Below are 7,149 nucleotides of genomic sequence, written 5' to 3'. Positions count from 1 at the left end.
TCTCCAACCTGCATGCGGCACCATCGGTCTCGATGAGTCCCACCTATCCATGTACGTCTTCATCTTTACATTGACTTCAAGTCTATACTAGCTGAAAATGGGCAATTTGGAAAGGGGCTTCACTAGAAAGTAATGTGTGCGTGGTCATGAGTAAAAATAACGTTGGCTACAGGATTGTTTGAAATAACAAATAACTGCAGATGACTAGTGGGGATTATTCCTGTAACCCAACACTGTATCGCAATTAAAATGATTAAACCGGAGCTTCGCGTATCACCATAATGTCACGCAAATAAGCCAGTTGCTGAAGCATATGTACAGTGTGAGAGTATTTATAAAGTTTTAAAACATGAAAACGTGTTGTTTATAAACACCCACGTGTGCGGTAAAGGCTACACTATGCACAGAAATGCTGGACAGGGACAAAAGGTGGCGGTCTCCCCTGGAGAAAGCGGGGGACTTCATTCTTTTGTTTCTCGGTTTGGCCTGTGGAGCTGGAATCTGCCCATACGCTATTTAGCCTGGATTGTTCCTTACAAGGGCTGGCAAACTACTGCTTGTGGGTCAAATCTGGCGTGTGAGCTAGGAATGGCTCTTACATATTTTAACAGTTGGGGAAAATAGAAAGCCATAATCTCCTCGTAATGTGAAATCATATCAAATCCAGCTCTCAGTGTCCATAAATAACATTTCTTTCTTTTGGAAGACAGCCATGCTCGTTCATTTCTACACGATTGTCTTGGATTGTTTTTGCACTAACAACCGCTGAGTTGCGTAGGGGCAACTGAAATATTTACTATCTGGCCCTTTATAGAAACAGTTTTTCAACCTCCGGCTTATGATAGGACTAATATATTTCATCAGGAGACAAGCATGGCAGAATTAAAGGAAAATGTTTAAAGTACTATCATTATAACATCTACCAAGAGTTCTAATTTGTGTTTTCTTCCAGGCTTTAACGAAACCCATACAATTTTTGTAGTTTTCCTGACATCAGGAAAAGACATTTGCATTCTATTTTGCCCAGTTACATCAACCCATAAACCTTTCTCATGTGCCACGTGTATGCTAGGTGATAGTGCTGGTGCTGGCAGGCCCCAAAGCGACACTGCACCACACAAGGGAACACACACGGCCCTGTACCACGCTCGCAGTTATGCCTAAGCCTGAGCCCACTGGTGCCCCCATGGCATCAATCCATCTTGTCAAGGCCCTTCCTCTTTTGTGCTGCCCCTTCACGTTCCAGAACATGACGTCCTTCGCCGGGAACTGGTTTCTCCTGTCAAAGTGATCAGATGGTCCTCCTGTTTTATAAACCACATACCGTCATTTGTGTAATCACTTTCTCGTGTGAAGATCTCGATGCTGTTTCGCTCCCCACCACCGAGCCAAACAAAGAACATCTTCGTACACAGAGATCCCCCTCCTTTTACTTCGTTTCTTAGAGCAAATCCGCAGGGATGGAATGCCTAATCTTTGCCTTCAGCCTCCAAATTGCAGTCACGCTTCCTCTCTTTCTTCCCAAAGCTCGTGTGGGAGGCTGGCTACTCCCAGAAAGATTTAGTCTCAGAAACCCAAAGAGACAGGTTAGCCATGCATCAGCTATAGGTTAGCTATAGGTTCTATAGGTTAGCTATGAGTCATCACCCGAAGGGGCAGTTCTATAGGTGGCTATGAATAGGAATCACTTCGGTGGCAACGAGTTTGGTTCCGTTTGGCTGTCACCACAGCCGCACTCTCTTATTTGGCAGTTCCCAGTAATTGCGTTGTGTGAAGGTGGAATAAATGGGCTATGAGTCAAAACGTTGGCAGCCTGAACTCACCCAGAGGCACCTACAGGGGTTGACCAAGGTCACAGCCTCAAAACCCGATGGGACCGGCCTACCTGCACACCGCGGACACCATCAGTCAAAAGCAACTCCAGGACAACGAACAACAATGGTGCATCTACTGCTCACTGACGCGGGGAGGGGCTAAAGGCCGGGTTGTTATCGGAAAACGGACAGGGCAACACATTGGATCTCAACATGGAATCTGACGATATCTGTTCGGTAACTGCCAAATGCCATCCTTTCAAAACCACCAAACCAGAGCCTCACGGCCCAGCCGGGGAAGACATCCCTTTAACCTTCACAGCCAGCGGCACGCTCGGTTTCCACCTGAGCCTGCAGGACCGCAGACGCGCCATGGGCAACACAATTGGATTTCATTCGTTCACTCTCCCTGCCATCAAGCCCTTGCCGACGCACAGCGGCCCCTACAGGACAGGGTAGAACTGCCCTCGTGAGTTTCTAAGACGGTAACTCTTTAAGAGAGTAGAAAACCCCGTCTTTCTCCCGTGAAGCCTTTGGGGATTTCAAACTGCCAGTCTTACAGTTAATAGCCCAACACAACCACGAGGCCCCCAGGGCTCTACCCTGTCCCAGTAAGTGGAGAGTAGATCTAACTTATTCTAGAATGGCTGGCTGTGCCAGAATGTCAGAGAAACTTAAAAGTATACGGAAGGTTGGTGAAGTTGACGAGAAAGGAGACGTGAATGTGTTCGTTATAAGAGAGGGATGACAGTGTGGGGAATGTGAGGGACGTCAAGCTGATGGCTCCCTAGTCACAGGGAGAGCTGGCAGAGCAGACAAGGTCGCCCGCAGCCAGTCTCACCCCTCGCTCATCCTATTGTAACTGCCCAATGTCCAGCCACAGCTAGTCTGCTGCTGCACACATCAGAATGTAGGTGGCTTTTCTCTGCATGGAGTTTGCAGACATGATTGTTAATACTCAGATTTTCTCCAACCCCAGACAATTCTTTCAGTGCAATGGAACTTTAACCAGTGATTACATTTCTCCACAGCAGGACCTTGTATTTCAGTTACTGCGCGGAGTTCCTGGGCTCATCCTCTATGATCAGTCAAAATTAGCATAGTCGATCCCCACCCAAAGGTGGAGAAGAACGGCATTCCTAATCCATCCTGGTCTCTCTATCCTCCCTGCAGTGACAGCTCAAGAGTGCTGTTATTATGTTAATGAATCAGGGCTAGTAGAGCAAAGCATAGAGAGCCTCACCGAATTGACTCAAGATCTTAATTCCAAAATTCCCGCCTAACTGGGTCCTTTGAGCCACGTGCGGTTATGTTTCTTATTACTAATAATCCCGTTTAAAAAAAATTTCTCCAGGACAGGATAAGGGACATAACCACCTTAACTGTCAATCAGCTTCTTTTTACACCCTACAGCCCCCCCCCCGCCCCTCCCCCCAACTACTGAGCCTGACCCAGCACACTTGGGCCCTAAATTCTTCGCAGCCTAGGTACAGCAGGAAGCAGTTAGAGCCTAACATCACCCCATATGACATCAAAAAGGCTGGAATGTAATGTTGGGTCAGGTACTGGTTGGAGGACATTAGAAATAGCCTGCCTGCCCCTATTGGACCAGGGGCCCGAAAATCAATGAGCCACCTGCCTGGGCATCAAACTGATCAATCAAGGCACCGCCTTACCTCGGAATTTTTATGAACCCCGTAGCTGAGAACCCTCTCCCCTTCCTCTTTATTTGCCCACCTGCTGTTTCTACCCACTCGCTTTATTGCTTTACCCTCCCTCCTGACCAGCTTAAAACTCGCTCTCCACCACATATAAGCACGACTTCTCAGATCCCCCTCCAATGGAGGACACAACTTCTCGGATACCCCCCTTTGGGGGGTCACCCCGCAGAGTTCACCCTCGAGTTGAGTTCAAGGCTCCTCCCTCGCAGCAACTCGAATTCTCTGACTCCCTGCTGAAGTCCTTGAGTCTTGCCCCGGAAACGCAAAATAAAACTTCCCCTTTTTCTTCTCTCTGGCCTGGCTTCGGTTAATCTTTGCGGCGATCTTAATAACCCCACCTCTTTTGAGTCTACCTTCTGTTGCAGCAGTAGCTCATTCTCTTAACTTATATGCAGCCACCATCTGCCTGCTTCCAGACTGAGGCAGGTGAGGAAGAAAGGCTTGGTGATTGACGTCTGAAACCCAGCCAATGACAATCCAACGGGCCACAACACAATAGCCCAAGCTGCAACCAACCACAGAGATGGTGCAGGTGCAGTTTGCACCACTGTACAGGAAGCTGTCACGAGTCAGGGTTAACTCACAATAGCTAACAGCAACAACACAAGCAGTTTTACCCCCTTTATAAATGAAGATGGCATTTAGGAGAGAATGGGTGAAAACTTGCAGGCAGACAATAATGAGTCCTTTGCTTACAGCTTCAAAATAACCAAACCCTTGGGATAATATCAAGGATCACACGACCATACCGTGCCATCAACTGATCTATAGCATCCGGGTCACCTGGGAGCTTGTTAGAAATGCAGGATTGTAGGCTCCACCCTTAACCTACTGAAGCAGAATCTAGAGGCTTTTAACAAGATCCCCAGGTGATTCGCGTGTATGTTAACTTATGAGAAGCACTGCTTTGGTGGGCCAGTCTGTGCCTGCCACCATGAGCCTCCTCCAAAAGGGTCCAAGGGCCCCAGGGGAAACCCACACCGGTGATTCTCACCACCAGCCAGGCAAAGAGTGACGTGCGGACCACCTGGCTGCCACCGTTTTCACCTTTTTGAAGCACAAGGGGGACAAGGAGATGGGTGGCCTCCTCCTCCAGCACTCCAGGAACAGGGATATTCCTTAGAAGCTGTGACAGGGTTTGGCCAGGACAATCTTCTCTACGTGAGCAAGACTTTCCTTCAAAAAATGGTATAGACAAGCGTATGGTATCATTAAGTAAATAGACACATCTTACAAGGAGTTAGGCAGCATGGTTCCCAGAGTCCTTCCCAATCAGGAATGTGCAAGAACAACACAGGAAAGAAGACATGGATTAGTTACAGTCTTCATTCTTTCGCTCCAGAGAGGTCTATTAAGCATCTATGTGCCAAAGAGAAGGGGCCCTGGGGGCAGAGTGGGTTCCCTGTTGAGCTGCTAACCAGAAGGTCAGCGGTTTGAACTCCACAGTCTGTGAGAGAAAGATGTGGCTTTCTCCTCCCATAAAGATTTACAGCCTCAGGAACCCACTGGGGCAGTTCTAATCTGTCCTAAAGGGTCGTTATGAGCGAACACTCAATGACAGTGAGGGTGGTGATGTGCCAACTCTAGATTAAACCCTCTACCACTAACCACAAGACTGCAGGCTCAAATCACCTACCAGCTGAGATAGTTAAAGTTTATTGTGCCAACCTGGCCAATAAACACATGTGGGGTTAATTGAAGGGCAGAGGGATAAATGGCTCAGTGAACTTTAGCTCTCAGATTTCTTGCTTACTGGTGGTCAGACCAGGGTGCAGCTGCTTCAGCTGGCAAGGCTCACTTCCAGCAAGACATCCCTGAGGAGAAGCCACATGGACCTACTCCGATGCAGCCCTGGGTGCTGGAGCAGCCGTGTGGAGACTCCTGCCAGCGCTGAGATGCTTACACTTTCACTGATTCCGCTTTCCTCCTGTCGTTGGCATCATTGCATCTGTTTTGTGAGATGGAGGAGGACTTTGTGGATTGGTGTCGGACATATGGGTTAATGTTGGACTTGTGGGCTTGGGCAGCACTGGGTTGGGATGTTTTCTTGATGTGCACTTACCCTTTATCTAAAACTCTCTCTTATACATGAGTTTCTGTGGATTTGTTTTTCTAATGTACCCAGACTAAGACACCAGCTCTGTGGGAGAAAGACTTGGTGATCTACGGATGTATGTAAAGTCTGCAGCCAAGACGACTCGGTGGAGCAGTTCTACTCCACCACACAGGGTTGCTATGAGTCAAAATCGACTCAACAGCACCCAACAAAAGCCACATGAGCCAACCAGGGTCGCCGAGTGTCACAGTGTGCACTGGACTGTTAACCCAGAGACTGACTTCCGTGCAAATGATAGCCAAGAAAACCCCAATACAGAGGGTTGTCATGAACTAGAATTCACTCGATGGCAATGGATTTGGTTTGAAAGTGCCAAACACTGATCTATTCGGACAAGACAGAGTAGAGAAAAAAGAGGCAAAGTTCCTGCCTGGGGAGGGCAGGGCTTTCAACTGGATGGTTGGAGACAGACAACAAACAAGCACATACTATGGCAGGCAGTAATAAGTGATGTTATATATATATATAATCACATTGTATATCAAATTATATAATAAATTATATAATATGATCAAATTATATATATATATATATATATATATATATATATATATATATATATATATATATATAAATGAATGGAGCCTGCTGTTTAAGGTAGGTGGTAAGAGTAGTATTTGGCTATCTGGGGAAATAGAATTCCATGCAGAGGAAAGTGTTAGTGAAATTCTTTAAAGCAGCGATTCTCAACCTGTGAGTCGCAACCCCTTTGGGGATCAAACAACCCTTTCATAGGGGTAGCCCAATTCATAACAGTAGCAAAATTACAGTCATGAAGTAGCAACGAAAATAATGTTATGATTGGGGGGGTCACCAAATGAGGAACTGTATTAAAGGGTCGCGGCATGAGGAAGATTGACAGCCACTGCTTTAGAATAAGTGTGAGTGTGGATTGTGCCAGGCACAGCGTAAAATCGTGTGGCTGGGGCAGAATAAACAGGAATGGGAGGAGACTGGAGAGGTGGGGGGAACTAATCACATGGGGCCTTCGGGAACAAGGGATTGAATGCCAAGGATGATGGGAGTCATTTGGAGATTTTTTTTTTTTTAGAAATCTATAGTTTTATTAAGACAAAGCTGACAGGGTGGTATGAAGTTTACATTTAAACAAAGTTTTCCCAGAAACCTAACACATGCCTGAATGCAGCTCCAGATGTCAAAAACTGATGAATCTCATGATTCAAGACAAAGCATTTTGGGTATCAGTTAATTCTTAGGATTAAAAAACTTTTTTTTTTTTAATCTAAAGTGAACCACTGCCCCAGTGTGAAAATTTATTCCTGAGACCAGGGCTTTCCAAGTCTTTCAACCCGTGAGTTAATTCAGTGAAATTTGTGCTGTTAGTGATTGAGCTCTGATACCAGTGGTTTCAGAGTTCAAAAGCAGAGTGGCTCCCAGAGTGTTCTCCTCCCGAGCATGACGGGCCCTCGCTCCCCCTCTTCGTCTCCTCTGCCTCCCCCAAAGGGCTCCCAGCCACAAGCTTGGATGGAACAAGCTG

Source organism: Tenrec ecaudatus, chromosome 7 (genome assembly GCF_050624435.1).
Source record: "Tenrec ecaudatus isolate mTenEca1 chromosome 7, mTenEca1.hap1, whole genome shotgun sequence".
Lineage (NCBI taxonomy): Eukaryota > Metazoa > Chordata > Mammalia > Afrosoricida > Tenrecidae > Tenrec > Tenrec ecaudatus.
The sequence above is the reverse complement of the archived record's forward strand: the minus strand, read 5'-3'. Positions refer to the sequence as shown.